The sequence below is a fragment of the Prionailurus viverrinus genome, chromosome D4 (genome assembly GCF_022837055.1).
Source record: "Prionailurus viverrinus isolate Anna chromosome D4, UM_Priviv_1.0, whole genome shotgun sequence".
Lineage (NCBI taxonomy): Eukaryota > Metazoa > Chordata > Mammalia > Carnivora > Felidae > Prionailurus > Prionailurus viverrinus.
In genome coordinates, this window is record NC_062573.1 from 10,837,510 (window position 1) to 10,862,224 (window position 24,715).

Here is a 24,715-nt window from a genome sequence, read left to right on the forward strand (position 1 = left end):
CTGGTCCTCAGAGTTTTGATCCCCCAATGGTGGGTCTTGACGAGGTACAGAGGCTGTCTCAGCCTAATTTAGCCCTGCTGGCTACAAAGGGCACCTCATTTCTGGGTCGCTGAGACTTACCAGAGCACGGCAGCAAAATGGACACAGATCTCTGTTCCTCCCCCCACCCCATGTAGTCTTGCTGGAGGCTGTCAGCTGCTCCCTGTGGATGCAAAGTGGCTGCTCATTTCCAGCTCTCTCCCAGCTAGTGACAGGATGGTCCCGGTGAAGGCACAGTCTTCTTTGACTGCAGGCAGAGTTTCTACGACTGTTGAATTGGCTTTATCATTTTCTTCTTGTCTAAGAGTATGAAATGTCTGCTTTCGTTTTTTTCCCCCCCTCCCCCCTGATCTTCGTCAGAATGACAGCTTCTCTAATTAGGCAGTTCAGAAGGTAACCTTAGCAACTTAAAGCTGGCAGTGGAGAAAGAGACAGGGTTCCAGGTGCCCCACTGGTCTGAGCGCTGGGCTCCCTGGGCAAGGCGCCGTGGCCCCTCCATGCATTAGCACCCCCCGCCCCAGCTGGGGCTGGCTCCAGAGATGCCCCAGTTCTCTGCTGTCACAGAGAGTACAGTCTCAGCCTCAGCCCCTTCCAGTCAGGATTCAGACTCCTGGATGTGGAGGATTCTCTGTCTCTGCCTGTCTGTGGAGCTCTCCTTTCACTTCTGTCCCGCTTTACCACATCTCTTTTCTTTCTCCTGCCCTCTCTGTCTTTCCTAGGGCAGGCGAAAGGCTAGAGATGGGTGTACCCTCAGCAGGCACTTCTCTCACCGAGCCACCACCCCCATCCTACTGGGACCCTCTGGCCCCCTTGGCCTTTGTCAGCCATTTGTCAGTATCCCCTGTCCTCCGACCACTGCACCCCCGCACTCTGCTCTGTGTTCACCCCTGCCAGATGCCTTCCCACCTTCTGAAGCTCTTCTCTGGGAAAGCCCTTCCATCTACACCTCCCTCCACCTCCACTCCTCTGCCTTTTCCATTCACAGATTTCTCTCTGCTTAAAACTTCTCACTCAGTGCTTATTGTCTGGACCACATAATCGAGAAATATTTTCTTTTAAAATTTTATTTATTTATTTTTAAGTTTATTTATTTTGAGAGAGAGAGAGAGAGACAGAGAGCGAGAGCGCACGCAGGTAGGGCAGAGAGAGGGCAAGAAGACCAAGCATGCTCTGCACTGTCAGCACACAGCCCAACGCGGGGCTGGAACTCACGAACCTTGAGACCATGATCTGAGCCCAAACCAAGAGTTGGACACAACCAACAGAGCCACCCAGGTGCCCCTTCTTTTAAAATTTTACTTCTTTTATTTTTTATACTACCTAGTTCCCTGGATCTGAGGTATGCTTCCCAAGGGATCACATATTCCCTTGTGATTCTTTCACAGTGAGCATATGAATACGCATGATGTGTGTTTACAATTCACGTGCTTACTGTCAGATAAAAGGGATGTTGTAGTCTCTTTCCTGAAGTATGGGCTTCAAAAAGCACGAGACTGTTTATAGTAGAATTTATTGTAACTTACTACTCTGTATACTGCGACTGAACTATGGTGGGGAAGGGGGTGCCTGGTATTGGCTGTGGATATCTTCCCTTCTATTTCTCTGTTCTCTGGTGCTCTCAAGCCCCCTTTCGTTCATTCGCCAGCCAATCTTCTACCACTCATTAATCCCTCAACTACCCATCCACCCATCTACCCTTCCGCCTTTTCATCCACTATCCAACTCTCCATTCTCTGTGCTAAGAATGATGGGATCAGTGCCCTCAAGGAACATCCAGGCCAGGAAAAGTAGGGATAGGAAGGAAAAGGGTCAGGGACTTAACTGTGACCCAAGGGGCAGTCTGTCAAGAACAATGAGATAGATGCCTTGGGTCTTCTGAGCACGCAAGAACAGAGACCTCGAAATCTGGGAGCATCTTTGGAGATTGTCTCATTCAGCCCTCTCTGTATAAAGTGGTACCCAGAGCCCAGAGGAAATGTGACTTGCCCCAAGTTGCCTATCAAGTAACCAAGTGAGGGAACCGTGGGAGAACTGAGGGAACATCAGAGCTGAAGTAGATTGCTTAATTTGCTCTTCCCCTTTTACAGAAGGGGAAAACGAGGCTCAGCGATGGGAAGGAGCTAGTACCCTATTTCTAGTCACTCATCTGGCAGCATAACTGAGGTTGGAGTGGAGATCTCTGACATGGTTAGGCTCAGGCATGTGCTATGCTGAAAAAAGGACCAGTGATTCGCTCAGGTTAAGGTTATCCGGAGTTTCACGTCTGCCTTTGAATCACTCAACCAGCTCATTCCAGTGATTCCGCCAACCACCCCGCCAGATCCCCAGACTTCTCAAGACACCTTGAGTTCTGGGTAAATCCTGACTTTGCATCCGTTCCTTCCCTTGCAACCCAGCATAATCCTGGGGCTCACCTTCCAGAGGAGCACCATTTTAACCCAGCCCAGCCCTGCCTGTTAGCCCAATCCCATTACCCAGATGTGGGTTCCTCCACAGATATTCCCAGGCCGTACTGAAACTGGCGCTTGAAGCCAGATCCCAGGCGCCGAGGAGACAAGGTTCTTGGCCGCGGACAGGAGATAAGTGGAGACGTAAATGGTGATTTTCTGGCCTGTGAGCTCCTGTTCGTGGATTTCATCTTTTAATGGAAGTGCAGTAAATAAAAGACGATTTCACAATATGCCAAGCAACAGGTCAGGAACATCTGAGCCGCTGGAATTGATAGAAGGGAGCTGAGCGTAACAAATCTCCCCAAATTGCACCCGGCTCCACTTGTATCAGCTCCCAGACAGCATCCCCCAATTATTGTGCAAGGCAATTATTTCTGAGCTAGAGCTTTTGGAAAATAAAGGCCTGTGGATGGGGGTATACTTTCATTGCTTCTTGCCAAATAGAATTTTTCCCCGTGTTTTGTTTATGTCTGAGCCCTGATTGAATCTTACTCCTACACCCATCAACATTCCCTTCCCCCCTTGGGAGGGGAGTTTATTTATTCTTCAGAGATCGTCCAAATGGCACCTCCTCCAGGTAGCCATTTCCCTTTCACCCTAGTGTTTCAGGTTAAAGCAACAGTGTTAAATTGAGGTTACACGTACACACAGTGAAATTCACTCTTCTTAAGTATACATTTTGAGGAGTTTTGACAAAGCCTTGCAAATAAGAATTTTTCCATCTCTCCAGAAAGTTTCCTGGTGACCCCTCCCAGTGAGCCCCTATCTACCCATAGGCAACCACTGGACTGATATATATCACAATTAGTTTTGTCTGTCCTTGACCTCCTTATAAATGGAAACATAAAGTACAGGAGAGAGAAAACTGTGGCGTGTGGGCCAAATATAGCCCATCTCTTTTTGGTATGACTGGTGAGTGAAGAGTGGATTTTACATTTTTAAATAGTTGGAAAGAAAATCAAAGAAGAATGATATTTCATGACACATAAAAAGTATATGAAACTCCAATTTCAGTGTTCATAAATCGTGTTATTGGCATACAGCCATGCTCATTGGTTTATGTATTGTCTGTGGCCGCTTTCATATTACGGTGGCACAGTTGAGTCGTTGTAACAGAGATTGTCTGGCCCCCAAAGCCTAACGTGTTCATCATCTGACTCTTTACCGAAGGCTTTTTTCGGCCCTCGATATAGAATGCACTCTTGTTTCTTTTTTTAATCTTTTTTTTAAACTTCGTGGCTTTTTTAAAATGTTTATTTTTGAGAGAGAGAGAGAGTAAGAGAGACAGAGAGCAAGTGCACCAGCGGGGGAGGGGCAGGGACAGAGGCTCTGAAGTGGGCTCTGTGCTGATAACCAGGAACCCAGTCTAGGGCTCAAGCTGACAAACCTTGGTCTGTGAGGTCAAGACCTGAGCCAAAGTCGGACGCTTAACCGACTGAGCCACCGAAGTGCCCCTGCACTCTTGTTTCTGATGCCCTTGCTTGGTGTAATGTTTTTGACATTGGCCCATTGTTGAGTGTGTGGGTAGTTCACAAGTGGCTGTTTGTAATCCCTTCAGCTACACGTGTGTCTTCTTCCCTTGAACCCTTGGAGCAGGCATGGCAAATATGGTGCACTTGCCCCACTGCTGCCTCTCTTGTACTCAGGGCTTGCGTCCCCACTCAGTCATGGTCTGTGTTTCTCCTGGGCCTGGGCTTGGGCTCAGAATTTGTCTCAGCCCAGTGCTCTAGGCAGTCACTACTAATAGATAATATTTGGGGGTGTATTGAAAGTCATTTGCCATCCCTAGCCTGGAAGCATCGTAATTTAGAGAAAGGATGCAGAGAGCCTGATAACAGACAGACCTGGATTTGAATCCCTGTGCCACCCCCTACCAACTATGTGTATTTGGATACGTTACTTGGCTCTTCAGAACCTCAGTTTCCCAGTTCCTGGTACATGGTAGGTGCTGACTAAACATCTCTGCACAACGGACTTGTTCTGCTTGCTCAAACCTGCCATTTTCCCCCATTGGTGAACTCAGAATCGTCCCAGCCATTCACTCCCAAAAACATCAGTCATAGCATGTTCTCTCCACATACACACCCCCACCCCCACCACCCTCTCTTGACCTGACATCTTCTCGTGCTTTGACCTGTACAACTGGTCACCCTCTACTTACTCTTTGGCTCCCTGTAGTTTATGCTGCCTAGTATAGGCAAAGTGAATGTATCTCCTTCTCTCTCTCTCTCTCTCTCTCACACACACACACACACACACACACACACACCCCTACACACCTACAGACACACACACACACACACACACACACCTCCCCACCTTGTCCCATTATTCTGAGGATAAAGACCAGCCAGCTTAATGTGTCCTGAAAGCCACCCGCGACCTACCTCTGCTTATATTTCTTGTCTCATGTGCTATTACTCTCTGTTGCTCCCAATACTCCAGCCACATTGACCTTGACCTCAGTTCTCTCTATGAACTACAGAACCACATTTCCCTTCCCATGGTCATTTATATATTCTCTTCCCTCTGACCAGAACACTATTCATATTTGTACCCTTTTTACCTCATTCATTCTTATTCTTTATGGAGATATAATTCACATGCCATAAAATTCACCCTTTAAAAAAAGTGTATATTTCAGTGATTTTTAGTATAAGCACAAACTCCTGGAACAATCATTGCTATCTACTTCCAGAACATTCCATCACCCCAAAAAGAAACCCTGTAACCAGTTACTCCATTTTCTTGTCCCCAAGCACTAACCTACTTTCTGTCCCTATGACTTGGTACATCCTGGACATTTCATTTAGATGGAATCATGACATACGTGGTCTTTTGGGACCAGATTTTTTCACATAGAATAGTGTTTTTATTTTTTTATTAAAAAATTTTTTTAATGTTTATTTATTTTTGACAGAGAAGGAGAGAGACAGAGCCTGAGCGGAGGAGGGGCAGAGAGAGAGGGAGACACAGAATCCAAAGCAGGCTCCAGGCTCTGAGCCGTAAGCACAGAGCCCGATGTGGAGCTCGAACCTACAGACTGCGAGATCATGACCTGAGCCGAAGTCGGACACTCAACCGACTGAGCCACCCAGGCGCCCCTAGAATAATGTTTTTAAAGTTCATCAATGTTTTGACATGTATCAGTACTTTATTCTTTTTTATTGCTAAATAATCTTCCATTGTATGGATATACCACATTTTACTTATCCATGTACCAGTTAATGGATATCTGGATTGCTTCCATCTACTTTTTGGCTATTATGAGTAATGCCCCTAGGAATATTTTGTATGTATGTTTTTGATTTCTTCTAGGCGTATACCTAGGAGTGGAATTACTGGGCACTCAAGGACTTCTATTTTTAACTTCTGGGGGGACTGCCAATGGTGTTTCAAAGTGGCTGCACCATTTTACATTCTGTTCAGCAGTGTATGAGGGTTCTAATTTCTCTAGATTCTTAGTAAAACTTGTTGTTGTTTGTCTTTGTGGTTATAGCCACTGTAGTGGGATGAAGTACTCTCTCATTGACATAGTTCATTCCTACTTATCTGTTCTGTCCAAATAAAATACCACTCCCTCAAGGAAGACTTCCCCAATGACACATCCCTGACTAGAACAGATCTCATTGTTCTTTCAGAGTATCCTGTGACCTTTCTTTCAGAGTACTTAGATTTTTTTTGAATTATACATTTATTTTTATGATGTAATTTTACTGTGTGGTCCCCACAGTCAACTCTAAGCTCAAGGAGGGGAGAGCTCTACTACTGTATTTTGAGGTTTCAACACCGTGCTTTGCACCTAGCAAGTGCTCAAAAAGAAAAAAAAGAAAGTATCTGTTTGATACAAGCATGAATGGATACCTTCATCCTTCCAGATTCCACCCTTTCCTGCCTGTTGTGTCTTGTTCTCTACAGTCTTTCACATCTTTCAGATTAGATTCTTATCTTACCCACCTCCACCTGCTTAGCCTCGATCCTTGTCCATTTTTTCTCATAATCCACAAAACTGTCAGATCAATCTTTGTAAAATACTTAAAAAATTTGTGACTCTTGATGGAAGTCCCTGAAGGTGATCTGCACTGCAATTGAGGTCTTTATACATTAGACAGAGGAGAGAACAATTACGGAATTTTCTTCTTCTTTTACATAATTTTTGAACCACTCCCCCCTCCTTGCTTTCAGTTGTTTAGCACACATTTTACTCTTTCTGATGAGCTATAAGCTCCTGGAGGACAGGGAACTTTGCATTCATCTTTGGACATCCCACTACACCTCACAAGTGCCTGGTTGAAAGCAACTGTCAGTAAATGTTTGTTCACTTGGATTAAATTTTATTATTCTTCCCAGGAGAAACATTTGTATGCTAATAGAGGCCTTCAAAGACTTAACTGGAAGGATTGATGATGGGATCCCAGGCATCTACCACAGGCAGGCTGGGGAGATGTTTTTGGAGTAAGCCAGTCAGTCACCATCACCTCACCTTGTCAGAGCTGCTTGGTCTTCACGAACTTGGGGATAGTTCTCCTTGGGTGAGTGGGAGATTGTTTAGTGACTGCCATTCTTGCCAGCTTTGGGAAAACACCAGGTTCCCTTTTTTTCTCCAAGAGGCATCTTGCCTCACATGCCTTTTCCTCTGCAGATGACCCTGGGCTCCAGACCTCAGAGATGGGGGAGTGCATTGAAACCTTTGCTTCTGATGACAGCAGTGTGGTCCAAAGACATATTTTTTTTTTCTACCAAGTAAGTAAGAAGGACCCAAAGGCATTCAGAAACTTGGGTGGGGAGGGGAGAGGCAGCAGTGAAGTACAGACAATGTTTTTATACTTTGTCAAATGCTACCAGATAGGTCCAGGGTATAGCCGAAATTTGAACTCTTAGCTTTTGGACACACTCAACCTAGTTGTGTCTCAGCTTTTTTAAGAGCAACGTCCCTCTTAGAAAAGAAGGGTAGGGAATGAGTCTTTCAAAGAAAAAAGGAAGGAAAATTAGTTGATGTTCCTAATATCACCGTGAGAAAGGCGGTCGTGTCTCCATGTCGCAGATAAAAAATCAGACGCTCAGCAGGAAAAAGTGACTTGATTGAGGCCCCAGACAAGCCAGTGGCAGAAAGAGCATCCAGACCCAGACCTTTAGAGCATGCTGCCCCCAGGTAATCTGATAATCATTAAAGTTTTCCTGCTGTCTAGTGGTAATTTGCCTTCATACCATGGACACTCAAGGATTCCAGACCTTGAGGGTGGTGGAAAGAGCTCTGGTCTGGTTGCCAGAAGCTCTGGGTCAACTCTTAGGCCATTAAGTAACCTTGGACAGATTGCTCCCTCCTGTCCCTGCCTGTCCTCTCCATCTGAGAAATGGAGGACTTGAATCCACCTGCCGAGCCTCATCCTGTCCATAAGCTGTAGAAATGGTTTTCATTTTGCAACTTATGCTTTCCTAAATTACATAAGTAATACAGAAAGCCATTCTTTGGGTAAAACTATAAATAAAGTAAAACCATACGGAGTAAAAAGGGGCAGCTTGCTCTTGGCCTTCTCCATCTGACTTCCCTACCCAGAGATAATCGCTGTGACCTGTTGGGTGTATATCCTTCTCAATTATTTTTCTCTTTATTTACATCTGCATGTGTGTATAAATCCAAATCCACGTCTGCGTGTTCCCCCATATGCAGGATCATTGCTCTATTATTCTGAGACTTGCGTGTGTATGTTTTTCATTTAAAAATGATCGGACATCTCTCACTATCAGAACATTTGGATCTACTTCATTATTTCTAATGACCTCATTCTGTAGTATGGATATGCTGTCATTTATCTAACCCGTTTTCCTATTGATGGACGTTTATGTTGTTTCTAATCTTGCATTATCAAAAGCATGCTACGGTGAACTTTTTTTGTATATGCAGCATTCTGTTGTGTATGGGTATTTCTGTAGGTTAGCTCCCTAGGGGTAGTATTACCAGGTCAGAGAATACAGGCATTTTCGAGTTGCACGGATACTGCTAAATTGCCCTCCGAAATAGCTGTACCAATTTACACTCAGAGAGAGTCCAGGTGGAATTTTAGATGTGACAACAAAGGTAAGAGCATCTTTTTGGGCCAGGAATACTGCCTCTCACCCTTCAAACCACCCTCTGCCAGCTGTTAGTGACTCTGTTTACAGGTGAGGCGGGTCCCGCCTGGCGTGCCTTCTGCATCTACTTTCTTACAGTTCAGTGCTTTCATAGTTTCTAAACCAGGGTTTTAGTAAAGGCTTTCCAGAATGGGGAGGTGGCTTGATTAACCTCCTGCCCAGCTCAGAGCCCGGGGTTTCCAGAGAAGGTCCCAGTAGATTGCCAGGGGCTGGCAAACAGCTGACTAATAGGGACTGTGGCATCTGGCCTTACTCGGAGATCAGCCAAGTCCTGAGGAGTTTAAACGACCTCTCCAGCTCTCTTGCCCACTCCTGATGGAGGCCCACCAGCAAACGCCCTGAATAATGCATTGCGTTTGTCCTGTCGGACTAGGGGGTGCCTGCATTTTCTCCTCCCCTGCCTTCCCTCCTTGGTCTGCCCATGTCTCTAAGCCTTCATTCAAGCCTTGAGCACAGGCAAGAGGAGGGAGTCATTGTTTTTTTCTTTTTTTTTTTTTTTAAAGATGAGTTGCACAGCTTGCTGTCTTCCTTCAAACAAAACCTGGATGTTTCTTAAACCTAATAGAACAGAGAAGGAAAAAAAAAAAAAAGAAACTCCTGTGATTATTGAGCTCCTACCATGTGCAGGATGCCGTGTTGGGCACCACACAGGTACTGCCTCACTGCCTCATCCCAGGCAGACATCACTGCCTCTATTTCAGGTGAGGAAGCTAGGCCCAGAGAAGCGACAGAAAGTACTCATGGCTGGAGTCAGAGAAGGTCTGGGGCCTGAATACATACTTGCCTTATTCTCCCCACAACAGCCTTTTCTTCCTCTCTGCCTGGCTTCTGAGAAAGAGGATTTTTGTAATCTTTATCCACACTCCTCAGTAATCACCGAACCCCCAAACATATATTTCTTATGATTTCCAAAGACATATAGCATCTTATCATCCACAACCATTTCCCACCAACCTAGAAAGTCACCAAGCCTGTCTTGAAACCTTCCCAAATGATTGTTCATTTGGATCTGACTGCTTATCCATTTGAATGTGTCTGTGACATTTCCCTGGGGGCTCTGTGTGCCGTGGGAAGGGGAAAAATGAACCTTGAAGTTAGACCAGTTTGGGTTCAGATTTCCACCTTGCCATTTGCACACATGTCCCCAAAGACCCATTTTACCTCTGTGAACCTCAGTGTCCTCTTTCAGACAGTGGGCTTGTTATTTATAGTTTATACTATAGTTAAGTATGCTTCTGCTAGCCTGTGTAGACTGAATAATTGCCCCACCCACTGATGTCCACATTCTAACCTCTGAATGTGCTCACTGATGTATGATGAGAGGAACTTTGTAGATGTGATTAAGGTAAGGATCTTGGGAAGGGAAGGAAGATTATCCTGAATTATCTGGGTGGGCCCAGTATAATCACACGGTTCTTTTTTTCAGAGTGAGGCACTAGCATTAGAGTCAGGGAAGGAGATGTGGAGAGAGACACAGAGAGACCCAGAGATGCCATGCTGCTATCTTTGAAAAAGAAGAAAGGAGCCAGGAGCTAAAGAGTGCAGCTCTAGGAGTTAGAAAAGGTAAGGAAAGTTATTATTCCATGGAAGGTCCTGGAAGGAATGCAGCCCTGGAAATACTTTGGTTTTGGCCCAGTGAAACCTGTTTTGGACTCCTGACCTCCAGAGCTGTAAGATCACAAATTTGTATTGTTTTATGTCACTAAGTTTCTGGCAATTTGTTATAGCGGCCGTAAGGAAGCATATACATCCTCACATCCTCAGTGGGCTTCTTTCAGTCTGTAAGGCAGACTCTCACTTCTCTATGTACAAGCTACTTGTGACCTTGTGCCTCTTAGAGCCTCCCTTTCCTTACGTGCAATATGAGTCAATGAGAACCCTTTAATAGGATTTATGAAGATTGCATGAGATCCTGTGCTAAACAAAATTCCTGGCACAGAATAGGTGCTCAGTCATGAAAGTTATTATTTCCCTTGACCTATAGCCATGAACTTGTATGGTAGACACTGGTGAGCTTATGTAGTAGAGACAGATATTTGAATGCCACCTCTGGCATTTGCTTAACTCCATGACCTTGAACAATACAACTAAACCTCTGTGAAGGATGATGAATCTTCTGGCCATAAATTGAAGCAAGATTAAATGATGTACTGTAAACCCCAGCTCAACCACCCTCCTCTGGCCTGAGCTTCTAGAGGGCGGGGCAAAGACTCCTGCCTTGTCCATCTTGTAGCCTTATGACCTAACACGGTGTGTGACACGTAGTCATGCAGGAACATGTTTGTTGTGTAAACTGACCTGTGATGCGGGGGGTGGGAGGACAGTTTGGTCTAGTACCATCAGTGAGCTCCATATCTTAGTCTAGATAAGGACTAGGGATCAGGGAGATCCATCAGGAGGAAGAATTGATTCTAGAGCTCAACCTGCTGGTCAGTTAGTTGGAAAGGGCTGGATGGGGGACCTGGCATAATGGGTCTCCAATTCTGAGTTGATGGTGTTTGGTTCATCCAGATATCAAGGCTCCTGTCCATCCTGACTCCTTCCTCCTTTATACAATGCACACAGCTCCTCTTTTGTAAGTGCTAATGGTGAGAAAAGAAACTATCTCTTGTCTGGCCTTGCTTCTTTTATTAACCCCAGGCCTCAAAATGAGGCTTCACTCAATAAGACTCTCCTGCCAGTACCTTATCTCAGTCCTGCTGTGTGTTACTAACTACCTGGGAGGAGTCATGAAATGACATTATGGGGGGGGGGGGGGGGGCTTCGAGCTTCCCCAGACTTGGTGCCTTCCTTTGTATTTGAATTATTTCCACCATTATTCTTTGTTTACTGCCTTTGAGCTAATTTCTGAGCCTCTCAGTTTTGCAGCCCCTCCTAGCTTATTTGAATTAATTTTGAGAAACGATTTTGAGTTATTGTGGTCCAGATTAAGCCATCTTGTGATCTTTTCATCCACTGTCTTTGTAATTCTATTGAAAAGCTATCATGTTTGCAAGCCGTGATTGGTGCTGTTTTTATAACCCCGGTCTTATGCAGTCTCATAATTCCTTTGTTTTCCTGGGTTGTGTCCAATTTGTTAATCTTTGTTGTAGAAGAGCAGTAAAAAGGGTAAGACGAGAGCCCTGCCAGAGTGAGGCAGAGACTGGGGTTGAGTCCCAGCTCAGGCAATGATTAGTGGCTCTCCCTGGACAGTTTGCTTCCCATTCAGAGACTTGGCTTCCTGCTCTGGAAAATGGGAAGAAGCCAGGCCTGGCTTGCAAGTGGATGGATGGTCCAATGGGATGCTCTAAATGCAAGTGCCTGTCCATGTACCAGTTGGAAGTGTTTCTCTCTTCTCTCAGCTCTTGAAGCTCCTGCTTCATGTATTTTTCCCTTCTGTCTAAAAGATAAATATGACATTTGATGTTTTACAAAATTTAAGCATATATTCTGCTGCTGTTCTACCATGACTTTTCAGAAATAATTGTAAGTGCTTCAGTAACTATATCAGCTCTTCTCTGGAACACCTTAGGATACATGCTGTCCAACCTGCTGATTTGTGTTTTCCCCCAAATCGCTAAGTATTCCCTTAACTGCTTTCTGTCATAGCTGTTTCTGTGAGATCTTAATTACTTCCTAATTGTCCACATTTCCTCTTTCTTTTTTTTTCCAGTTTCTTTTTTTATTTTTTTATTCTGTTTCTGGCAAAAGACATATTACCAAAGATGGGTTCAGGATCTTTGCCTCCTTGGAGTCATCATTAATTTCCTTTCTCCCTCATTATGAAGGAGGGGATATGTTCTAGTTTGCACTCTGATTTCCCACCTGGATTCCTTCTAAGGACTCTTGATAACCTCAGCATCTCTGTAATCACATTTCCCCTTGAAAAGAAGCCTTTCTAAGCAGATGGCTTCTAACTCTGTAAGAGCACATTTCATTGGGCTACACCCCTTCATTTGACCTGGTGGTTTTTCACTTCAGTGGACAATAATTTAGGCACCATGTGAGATGCTAGGGATGCAGACATCAGGATAACTCTGTCCTTGGTTGGAGCACCTCATGTAGATAAACATGTGCTCAAATAACCAATAGTAAAATGTTAAAGATCTCATTAGCGGTGAAGGGACTGTAAGCCAGACTTAGAGAGTTTGAGCAGGTGGGCACCAGAGAAAGTTGTAGAATTGAGGCTTTAGCCAGTTTCTTTATAAGCATGGTTTCTGTATCTATAAAATGGGACGAACACTGAGTTTCAGTATCAGCATAAAACTAGGTGAACGTTCAAATACATGGCTCCTTCAGTAACGTGGAACAGCTCAGCCACTAACTCTAACCACAGCGATGCTGGTGACAGCAACAGAGATGTGTGCACCACCTTTCCCCACCCATGTGCAGGTGGCATGTCCAGAAATGCTGTCATCCACCATGGGGAAACGAGGAAGCCGAGTCTCAGAGAAATCCAGTGACTTCCCAAACACCATGCTACAACTTAGAAGTGTTAGAACTGTGAGCAGTCAGTGGAAGTCTGGCTCCATAGTCAGGTTTTCGCCTTATGCGTCTTCTTTCCAGCATGCTTGCAGACAAGAACTCGCATGCTGAAATTTGCAGAGTATATTTCTGGCAGCCAACATCAGCCAGGATTTGCGGGGAAGAGGTGGTGAGCTGTACAACCTCAGGATTTGGAGCACACATTAGCCAGGACGTATTTTTTAAGACTTTCAAAAAAAAAAAAAAAAAAAAAAAGAAAAGAAAACTGAAGTGCAGTTAACACACGATGTTATATTTGTGTCAAGTGTACAACATCTTGACCCAGGGGTTCTAGCCATTTCTCAGTGGTCACTGCAAAAAAAATGTGACCATTCAAAATTATTTTTATTTTTATTTTTTTAAGTTGATTTATTTATTGAGAGAGTATGTAGGGGGAGGGGCACAGAGAGAGGGAAAGAGAGAGAATCCCAAGCAGGCTCTGCACTGCCAGCACGGAGCCTGATGTGGGGCTCAAACTCATAAACCTGAGTGGATCATGACCTGAGTGGAAATCAAGAGTCGGACACTTAACTGACTCAGCCACCCAGGTGCCCCTAACTTATTTTTAATAATGGATAAAATTTATCCAGTACTTACTGTGTGCCAGGCACTGTCCTGTATGTTTTGCATTTATCATGTCACGTAAATTTTGCAGCCCTTAGAGTAGGTGGCCCTTACTCTTCTCAGTTTACAGATGGAGAGACTGAGGCTCAGTGGAATATAAAGTAAGTTGCCTGAATTCATATTGCTTATAAGTGGCAGCAGTGGGATTTGAACCATCCGAATCTACGATCCTAGCTTGTGACTGTGAAAACCCCCCTTGGCTCTCAAATGTCCATATGAACAGGGTTCCTGTGTGCAGATACAGCCCTTGCACTGGAAGCGTCCTTAAGACTTGCTACCTACTGCCAGTGTCTGAGCGATGGGCAGCTCAGAGGCTCTCCCCTTCCCTCCTTACCCTCTGGGGGGAAAGTGTCAGTGAGCCATGAAATGGCCAAGGGACATCTGAAAGAAAGAGGAAAAGCCAGGCACACAGCTAATCCACCAAGGACATAATCAGCCCTTGAATCATCACGTTGGCTGGAAGTTAATGTGCCCACATTGGCCCAGGGGACTGCAGTCTGGCCTCGTGCAGCTTTTGGATCGAGGATGTTCAACAAGACATTGGAAATATCGGTAGCTGCTTTGCCAAGTAGCATTAAGGATTCCCTGAAAACCCTGCTCAGCCAAGGCCAGCCACTCCCTCTCACAATCGAGAAAAGGGAACCTTTTTTCAGGTGCACAGTCCTAGAGGAGTAAGAGAGTTGGAGGAAAGTATGCAAATGCAGCAGAAGATCCACATCTGGGCACAGGAGACTGCCACTGGCTCCCTGAGTGCTGTGGGGGCCAGGCTTCCTGTCTCTAAGCCTCAGTCTTCTCCTCTGTAGAATAAGCATGTTAAACTAGATGTCTCTACAAGGGCCTCCCCAACGGAGCGTCCTGTGATCATCAGTGCTTTGCCATGCAGCCATGATAATAACAAAATTTTATGATATGCTTTCTGTCTTCCAGACACTGTCTAAGCGCTTCAGGTATTATCTCATTAATCCTTGTAACCCTGAGAGGTGAGGTCCAACTGCTATGCTGACTTCCCAGATCAAGAAATTGGGGCATAAGGAGGTAGCAGGCCTTACTCAAGGTCATGCAACCCTTAAGGATGGAGCTAGGATTTAGGCTCATGTCATTTGGCAACCAAGTTCACATTTCAGCCACTGTGCCTCTCTGCCTTCTGGTCAGGCTTCCCTGGAAACTTTGTTCCCCAGCTCGCTGTGGGTAGGTGAGAGGGCACTTTGACAGGAAAAGTGATCACGGAATTTAAAGCATTGCTATGTGTGTTCCAGGTTTGCTTGGATGAGGGAGGTGAGGCAGGAAGTGATGTTACCGTATTGAAATACATATAGGCCCTTTCAGTTCCCATGTTGGGATGAGCTTGAACTGGAAGAGAAAAGTTGTAGTTGTGGGTGCAGACGCCCAGCTGAATTTACACTCTGCTCTCTGTTGGGTTATAGGAGCCATTTGGTAATGTCGAGTTTAAGAGATTGGCCTGTGGGGCCAAAAGGACCTGGCTTCAAATCACCACCACTCACTAGTTGTCTCATATTGTGTGTGTTATTTAATTACTCCAATCCAATTTCTCATTTATAAAATAGGAATTATAATGTCACCTATTTCCAAAGGCTCTGATGACCAAATGTAGGTAAAGTGTTTTCTCAACTGTAAAGGCTCCTTTGTATGATTGAAGGTGGCCTGGAATGGAGATCACCTTTTGCCGGTCTTCCGTTTCTCTTCCTGATTCTGTCTCCTGCCGCGCCCTGAGGACTGGCCCAGGGCTCAGAGGCCCTGTGCTGTTCCCATTCACTGAGGCATTGCCAGGCCGGGGGGGAGAAGGAGTGTGATTGATTTGCTTTGCATTGACTGCACACGATGAAAAGTTGTTTTCTTTTCTCCTTTCCTTCTGTAGTCCCGGGAATTATATTTTTCTTAGAGTGTTGTTAATGGAAAGCACTGAACCAAATTCCCTCAAATTGAATTTGGCTGCCTGAATTGTCAGCTCCACATCTACTACCTCTCCAGCCTCACCCACTCCCAAGCAGAAGCCTCCGCATTTATGCTCACACTCATTCATGGGCTTGCCCTCTGGGCTGATAGAAGGGGGTGTGTGTGGAGGGAGGTGGGCAGTATACCTGGACTTGGGGCTGGCCTGCAGCCCCTCCCCACCACTCATCAGCCACCTGCCATGACACGGCAGGTGTGCGTGCTTTGATACAATGAGGCAGCTGAGGCCTGTGCATGGCCAATCAGACCACAAGTCTGATGGCTTCAGATGGCGTTATGTCGCTAGCTTTTCATGGCTGTGTGCCCTTGGGGAAGTCGCTTTACCTCTTTGAGTCCTCACTCCCCTGTTTATGAACAGAGAAAATACCAAGTAATCTCTTTGCCTCAGAAGAGATGTAAGAATTCCCTTGCGTGCTCACTTCTTCACTTACTCTTTTAGCAGATGCCCATCCAGTGGCTGCAGTGTTCCAAGGACTGTGCGAGGGAGTCATGTGGCGACTCTGAACACCATCCATTTCCTGCCTTCAAAGGGTGTTTAGTCTGAAAGGATTGGCAGAGAATAGATAGTAAACAGATGAGGTTAAGGTCCCATGAATTGCCATAGGTAGAATGCAAACAGCCTGAATCTTGGGGTCAGGCAGGCATGAGGTTTAGTATTCTCTCCACTGCTTAGGAGTCACGCCATCCAGGGGCCTCCGTGTCCTCCCCTATAGAATGGGTGTCTACAGATTCCTTGCCAGGGATATTGTAACGATTATAGATGCTATGTTTTCTGCCCACTGAACAGTGCGTGGCCCCTAAAAAAGCACACAATGAATGGTAGCTATTATTATTAATAATGATAATATTAATAACGAATGGAAAATGCTTTCCAAGCCACAAAACCCTACACAAATATAATGAATCATTATAATCACGGTACATAGAGACTCGTTTCCCAAGAGATTCCAAGAGCAGCCAGGATCACTGGTGCTTAGAAAAATAAAATAATATTATTAACAACCAGAAGAACTTTAACGTTTGAATAGCACTCTTCCAGTTTTAACAAATAGCCATGGCAGGGAGGAACTCTTAAGCGAATTCATTAATCTGGGCTGGCCTGTACTTTTGTTGGCAAGTATTGTCCTGTGTTTGTTGTAAGATTTTCTGTCTTCATTAACAGCACTTTAGTTTCCCCTAAGTAAATGATGACTTCTATAGATTTGCCCCATTTTACTTGACCTAAGTTCAGGCAGGACTATTCTGTGCCGACACTTAAAATCAAGGTTCAGGGCATTTCTTAAGCCTGCGAGTGATTATTTTTCCTACTGTGTTAAATGCACAGTAATCCTTGGAGACTGGGCCAACTGTGGCTCTGTGATAATGGGATTTTATATTTATAAACCAACATGTTAAAAATGCGTGTTATTTTTGTATATGTTTTTTAGATCAGAATTCTTAGCACATGGCAGTCATTATTCTGGTTCCTGGGAAACCAGAGAAGTTCTATGGTTTACCCTTCAGTAGAGGCTGAGGATGCTATCTCCCACCCTCTTATGCTCTTAACCCAGAGATAATTAACAAACAAACATACAAACTTGTCTGTTACGCACACTGGGAAAATTAAGTGTGATGGAAGATACAATTATATGCTTACCTTCCCTAAATACATGGACTTAGTTTATTCTAAAAACTTTGCAATGAGGCAGAGACTCCATAATGGAAAACACGTATGAGAATCTTCTTTGACAGTTCTTACCACGATGTCAGTGTTGACTGAACACGTAAAAGGAGGTCACGGTTGAAAAAAAATAAATAAAAAATGAAAAAAAAAAGAGAGGTATTTGGTATACTAGCTGCCTTGAGAATTAAAAAAAAAGACAACTCCTGTGACTTTTTTTGCTTCAATGGATGCCTTCTTTAGTTTGTATTGAGTGTGAGGTTCAAAACTCTGCATATATCTCTGTGTGTGTGTGTGTGTGTGTGCGTGTACATATGTGTGCATGGTGTGTTTCCCAGAACCCCTGTGTGATAAGAATTCTAGGGCTCTCAAATCTGTTTTTGTCAACTATTGTCCTTTTCCAAGGTCGATGAAGAATTACTGTGTAAATATTCTGTGACTTTTGTGAATCTCTGATCCTTTGTTGCTGTTCACCTCTTGCCTACTTCCAGACTGTTAGCTCCAGGAGAGTCATTTTTGATTCACCCTCCCTTTTCTTGTGGTCAGGGAGACCTTTCTTGAGACCTGGGATTGCTATTCTGTTTTACAAGTGAGAACCTGAAGAACTACAAGTGGAAATTGTTTGTTAGGACAGCACATACCACACACTGAGTAAGGGAATAATGTACAGAACTCATTGTATGGAAGCGAGAGAGGGCATTGCAGAGATGACTCTTGCAAATGGATGGGGGCTGGCGTAAAGTCCCTCTTTCCTCAAGGTTTCTGTGATTCTAAGCGAACTTAAAAATAACACTGGGTGAAAGCTCGCCAAGTTCTATATGTCTGGGAAGCAACAGCCTCAGCGATTTTATAGAGAAATTAGATAGCTATGTGAACTCAATCAAGTCTCATAATAATTACAAGAGTTTATAAAGCCTTGAATGTGGCCCAGGCATTGTGTTAGACTCTGGGGAAAGCATGGACAAGCAAAGAGGGCTCTTAGCCGTTCGGAGCTTCCCATCTAGAGGGAAAGCGGACATGAGTAAAGTAATTCATGTGCCCAGTGCTTCTCATGAGCAGGTCTCTCTGCAAGAGCTTTCTATGCATTCTCTCATTTATCTTTACAACAACCCTAAGAGGATCAGGAACATGTCCCTACTTTACAGAGGGTGAACTTGAGAGACTTAGAGGTGTTCATAAGTGACCGTCTGGCAGAGCCCACACTGGAACCCAGATTAGGCTGATTCTCATGGCTAATGCTCTTAACCAGTCACTACACTGCCTTTTCTGTCACTTAATTTCTAGACCACATGCTCTTCCTCTGTGCAGTGAGTGGCCCTGCTCCACCCAGAGCGTTGTTACAGAGAATGGCAAAGAGAAGCTTGCAAGATAGTCTGGATTGTTTTTATTGTAGTTTGTTTGTGTTTATTGTTGTGGCTCTAAAATAGCAGTGAAGTCCTATAGGAGCGAGCCTCCATTGTGCTCTGAAAACATCCCCATGAATGAAAACTCACTGAAGAACATGGAGTTGATGCTATTTGTGGTTCAGAGCAGGTGTTCCCAGAGAGCTGGGTTGCTTGAGCAGGAAGGCAAAGTGGGTGGCTGCAGCAGGTGTGGGGAGCTCAGACATTCGAGGCTGAGGTCACAAGGATGGCTCAGGAGGCTAATCTGCAGGACTCAGGGAAAAATTTGGTCCGCATATTATCGTAAATGCATATTCACGTTATGGGAGGAGGCAGAGAGAGAACTATTAATGGAAAGATCACGGGAAAAGAGTGATCGACCTATACTTCTTTTTCTTTTATTTAAAAAATAATAATGTTGTATTTATTTTTGAGAGAGGGAGAGAGTGCAAGTGGGAGGAGGGGCAGAGAGGGGAGACACAGAATCTGAAGCATAGACCTACACTTGTAATCCAGCCCTACCTTGACTAGCTGTGTGACGTTGGGAGAATCCCATTACTTCCTGGACCTCAAATTCCTCATCTTAACTCTGCTTCCCACACAGAGTTCAGGAGAACATCAAAACAGAGAATAGAGGTGAAAAGGATCTATAAATTGACGGCTGCTCTGTGCATGTTGTTTTTTACTATTAATATTTATCATCAGTCTTTATCAGCTGGTCACTGACATTGTCACTATTATCGTTGTATGCATTCCCTGGAACATCCACCGTTGGCTAGGCTGAGTTCTTTAAGTCATCGTTTTCAGGAAATTTAACCTGTGCATTTATTAAATAAACATGCAGGCAGTGCCTCCAATCTGTAAAGAACTGTGCTGGGTTCTGCAAGATGAGTAAGACAAGGCCTCTGCCCTCGAGTTTACAACGGGAAATGAACAGAGGCCTTGGATGACTTCAGAACGGGGCTAAGTTATGTAATGTGTCAGGGGCACGGAGCAAACAGAATGCTATGTTAACTTGTCACATTCTGCCAGGGAGAATCTGTGCTTGGAAAGAGCAGGGAAGGAGCTCACGGCGTCACCTGCGTGCAGCAGAAGGGGAGTGGTACGTCTCTGATACCTGCAGACTCCCAGGCCAGTGCCTTTCCACTAACAAATCCAAGCTGCCTTCTCATCCTCTGCTAAGCTCAGCGGCTTGCTTAGCCTCCCCACACCGTCAGACCATGGCGGGCTTTTTTGGGAGGGGCTGTTGGCCACACTGCGGGTACTATTTTGCCCAGTATTTCTGGTTCCTCTCCTCTTGGGGCTCATGCTAGGGTTGCAGTTCTCAGCCTGCTTACTGGCAGATGGCTCACATAACTAAAGGTGTGAGTGGAGGTGTTAATATGCCACTTGTCTGTCAGGGAAAGACATTCCAGAACTTTCTCTTTCCTTCTCACATGGAGAGTGGCAGTGTTTCACATGGTGGCTGCCCCCACCTGCCTGGGTCATTGAGAGACTCTAATGAGTTGAGGCCACTGCCAACCTTAGATGAACGTTAGTCACACATACACCATTATCCTTTAAGACCCTAAGATTTGGGAATTGCTCCTGAAGCATACTCTAACGTTACCTGATATAGGAGCAGCACCGTGGCAGATGTGGGCAGAGTACAGTGATGTCTATTGTCTACTTACTGTGCCTCTTTATAAGGTCCTTGATGATGCAGTGTGGGGCCTCAGAGTTCCCGGTATACCTTGTAACCCAAGTTTGAGTCCAGCTCCTTCTGTAAGGCCAGGATGCTTACCCCAGGCTTACTCAACAAGCATCCTTTCTTCTTTGAAGCTACCAGACCTTCGTTTCCTGAGGCTTAACTGCCTCCTGTTCTGCAACATCGTTTATACCCCACCCCCTCAGTCGTTGATCTCCTTCTGTAGTTTTTCATGAGGTACTTCGTCAACAGCATTTGGAAAAACTAGGTAAATCATGCCCACCTTTTATTTTGTACTTGATTAAACTTGTCAGAGAATTCGGGCAAGTTTGAAAGGCTCGTATTTCTTTCTGCTCACATTAAAGACTCACCTGGCCTGTTTCTTGTTTTAACCTCCCATCTGTAATACCAGACAGAAGTCGGCAAACTGTGGCCCATGGTCTACAAAACAAGCCCCTGGGGACAAGTTCTAAGAGTGAGTCTTTACGAGGTTGATGCCTTGAAGGAACCATTAATCCACTTGGTGACTTTGGAGCAGTCCTTACCTCCCTGGTCTGTGATTTTCCAGGTTAGCCGAGAAGGAGGCTGGGCCACATCAGTCTACTGTTCTGCAAACATTTATTGGATGCCCCTCTGTGTTAGGTACTATACAGGCTTAAAGGAGAAACATGTCCAGGTCATGTTTCCAATCCCATGGTTCCTAGGCTAGTGGAAGTGAGTGGGTAAGAAAAGACATAAGTTGACCATGAATTGAGTCCCAAAGTATGAACTATTGGGTTCCATTACTGTGATGCTACTAGTGGATTTAATCCATGTTTAATCGAGTGGATATAAAGCAAAACAGCCCACATATTGTGACTGGGGAAACGGAGGTTCTGTGAAAAAGCAGTGTGTACTGCCCAGTGTCAGTGGCTAGAGGACGGAGGTATATTTGTGACTGTGGTCAAAGAATGGTTGCATTAAGTAGGGACTCATGGCCGATGATGTGCGAAGTCTTCAAGACCAGACTTCGATGTATCTGTCCCACATCTCCGTGTGAGGTCTCCAGTACTGCTCACAGACCCACTTCGTATAGCCTGTCCTTATGTTCAGGTTGTACAAATACTTCCAGGCCTGTTGCTCACAGGCCCTCAACCTTAACCACAAGTGGCCTTTCTATGTGCTGATCATTCAGAGCATGCTCTGTGTGTATCTCATCCCACAGCCTACCCCGTACTGTGGCATCGTGCCTGTGTCTTCATGTAGAGAGAAGGAGGGGTGGAGTGGAGTCCATCCTCGATTCTTGCCCCCGCCTCACCATGAATGAGCTGTTACCTTGAACAATGTTCTTTCTGCACTTTGGTTTCGCTTCAGAACAGCACGAGGATTCAAATTCTGCAGGGCTGTTGAAAGAATGGAGTGAGATGCTGTACATAAAGTATTTGTTTTGTTACTCGTACTGTAAAGCTGTCCTCCACCATGCATTCTGCTCAGGCACAAGGTAACTTGGACAAGTAGGTGACTAACAGATGCTTAATGAGTGCACATGCTCAGGGACCGTCAGTGTCCTATCAGTCAGGGTCCTGGTGGGAAACAGAGGGCTCCTTTCTGACCAGATTCAGAAGAGGTGGCTGTGGGGGTTTATTGAAGGGTGTGGCAGGGCTAAGGGAACCAGCCAGTGGTCATGAGGTCTTGCCAGTGAGCACTGGGATGTTTTTTTTTTAACGTTTATTTGTTTTTGAGACAGAGAGAGACAGAGCATGAATGGGGGAGGGTCAGAGAGAGAGGGAGACACAGAATCCGAAACAGGCTCCAGGCTCTGAGCCATCAGCACAGAGCCTGATGCGGGGCTTGAACTCACGAACCGCGAGATCATGACCTGAGCCGAAGTCGGACGCTTAACCGACTGAGCCACCCAGGCGCCCCTGCACCGGGATGTTTTTGTCACTCTGCAAGAGCAGGAGTGACAAATTTAATTTAGGCGTTGAGAGTGATGATACCTGCAGATACACAAAGCGGGTGTGGAAAGGTCGATTATTCACATAATTATGGTCTTTGGGGTGAGCAGGCCCGGCCTCTCAAGCAGGTCCAGAATGGCTGGAGAGAGCCAGAGAAAGAGGCTGGCCTGGATTTTTATGGTGGCTCAAGGGTGGGGCTGGGGCGGGGTGGGGGTGGGGGACTTGCATATAGTTAGAGTCTCCAGGTGGCACCAAAAGGAGGGAGCACCCAGGCTTTCTTATCAGCTTGCCCAGACAGGGAGCACAGAGTGAGGAGGGAAAGGTGAGATGTGAAAGCTATCTGAATCCAAACTTTAAAAAACAGGAGCCAGATTCTTCATTTCAGGGGGGAAGTTCTTGCCACCCTGTTGGTAGCAGATGAGGGGATGATGATACCGGGAGGAGGGGCCCCTTATAAGGACTGGCCACAGCTGACTCCCATCCACTACTGAGACCACAGCTCCAGAGGAAGGGAGTGAGGATGATAAACACCCTGACTTCTCTGCCGCTCACTGATCTGCCCACTTGGTGCCTGTCCCGAGCAGATCCCACCTGGATGATCCAGGCTGTAGAGGTCAATCAGCCTCCTGGGGCAAAGGGGGTCACCGAAAACGGTTTGGGGGTGGGGTAGATTACTCAGGGTAACCGTCAGATACAGATCTCAGAGAAGCCAGGGAGATCATGAAACTTTGGTAGCCATCATTTATGGTGCACATGGCCAGCACCGAGTGTCCTCCTTAAGCGTATGATATGCAGGATCTTTTAAGTCCTAAAATAACCTTAGGTATGTACTATTTTGTGCACTTGAGGAACCTTGGGCTCAGAGAGGTTAGGGAAGTCTTTTTTTCTTTTTTTGTTTTTCCTTTCTTTTCTTTTCTTTTGGAGAGAGAGAGAGGGAGAGGGCAAGCAGGGAAGGGGCAGAGAGAGAGGGAGACAGAGGATCTGAGACAGGCTCTGCACGGATAACAGAAAGCCCCATGTGGGGCTCGAACTCAGAAATCATGAGATCATGACCTGAGCTGAAGGCAGATACTTAACTGACTGAGCCACCCAGGCGCCCTGAGGTTAGGGAAGTCTTAAACATGATGGAACTAAAATTCGCCAACACTGTTAAACTCTGTTGCCCGTATGTTTACACTCAACTGCATTGTTCCTTCTCCTTTTGGGGGGCTAAGGAACTCACTCCCCTTGTGAAGTATCTGGCACCAGAGAGCTGAGAACTGTAGATACCTCTGCCGGTTTTCCACAGAGCCCCCACCTTGGTTTAGCCTCAACTACTCTTCATTGAATATTTTCTGTGTCCTATGCCTATATTAGGCATTTCCATGCCTGCATTTTTTTAAATGTTTATTCATTTTTGAGAGAGAGAGACAGAGCATGAGCAGGGGAGGGGCAGAGAGAGAGGGAGACACAGAATCCAAAGCAGGCTCCAGGCTCCGAGCTGTCAACACAGAACCCGACGCAGGGCTTGAACCCAGAAACTGTGAGATCAAGATGTGAGCCGAAGCTGGAAGCTCAACCGACTGAGCTACCCAGGCGCCCCCTACAGTTTTGTTTTATCTTTTCAGCAATTCTTTGAGGAGATGATGGCATCTTCCCTTTCCAGCCAAGGAAACTCCATCTCAGAAAGAATGGCATGACTGGTGGAGGTCACACAGATTCTAGCGGGGAGCCCAGGCTTGGGAGTTCTCGCTGTGCCTGCCTGTCTGCCTTCCATTTAGCCTCAGACTCCTTTCCTTCTGAAAATGAAAAGCAAAGACCCCACATTGGGTCGTCATCCCCCCCGCCCAGTCTGATGGGGGTCTTTGAGGTGCATCTGGAGAGAAACACCTTCCTGTGTCTTTTCAAGAAATTTCAAGAATTCTAGCTTTAGATGTGTTTCTTTTCTGTTTTATTTTATTTTTATGCCCCCTTCTGCCTCCAGCTTGACTTGGTGCAGCATTTTCCTTAGGTGGAGTGTCGGAGCCAAATCCCTGATGGAGGTCACAGTAGTGGCAGCCCCCATTTATCTCCATCCCCCTGGGATGGAGAATTTATTTGTGATGCCAGGCCTGGGCAAGATTTAGAATAATTCAGGGATTTAAGTCCGGAGGATATGAGAAATAAATAATGTCACCATTCCCCGTAAAAGGGCATAATGTGGAAGAAGAGAAAAAAAAAACTGATTCTTTTAGAAGTATAGGACAAATCCCGGAAATTGCTAAGTCATCCTGGAGTGAAGAATTTTCGGGTTGGAAGCCTGTACGTGAGTATCTAAAATAACCTCCCCTTGGGAAGAGTGTGGCCAGAGG

At 45.5% G+C, this 24,715-nt stretch overlaps 1 protein-coding gene across 3 annotated transcripts in view; it reads left to right on the top strand.

Moving 5' to 3' along the window:
- Positions 1-24,715, top strand: part of ASTN2 (astrotactin 2) — an 876,392-nt gene that overhangs the window by 28,214 nt on the left and 823,463 nt on the right. The gene's annotated exons all lie outside the window — the stretch shown is intronic.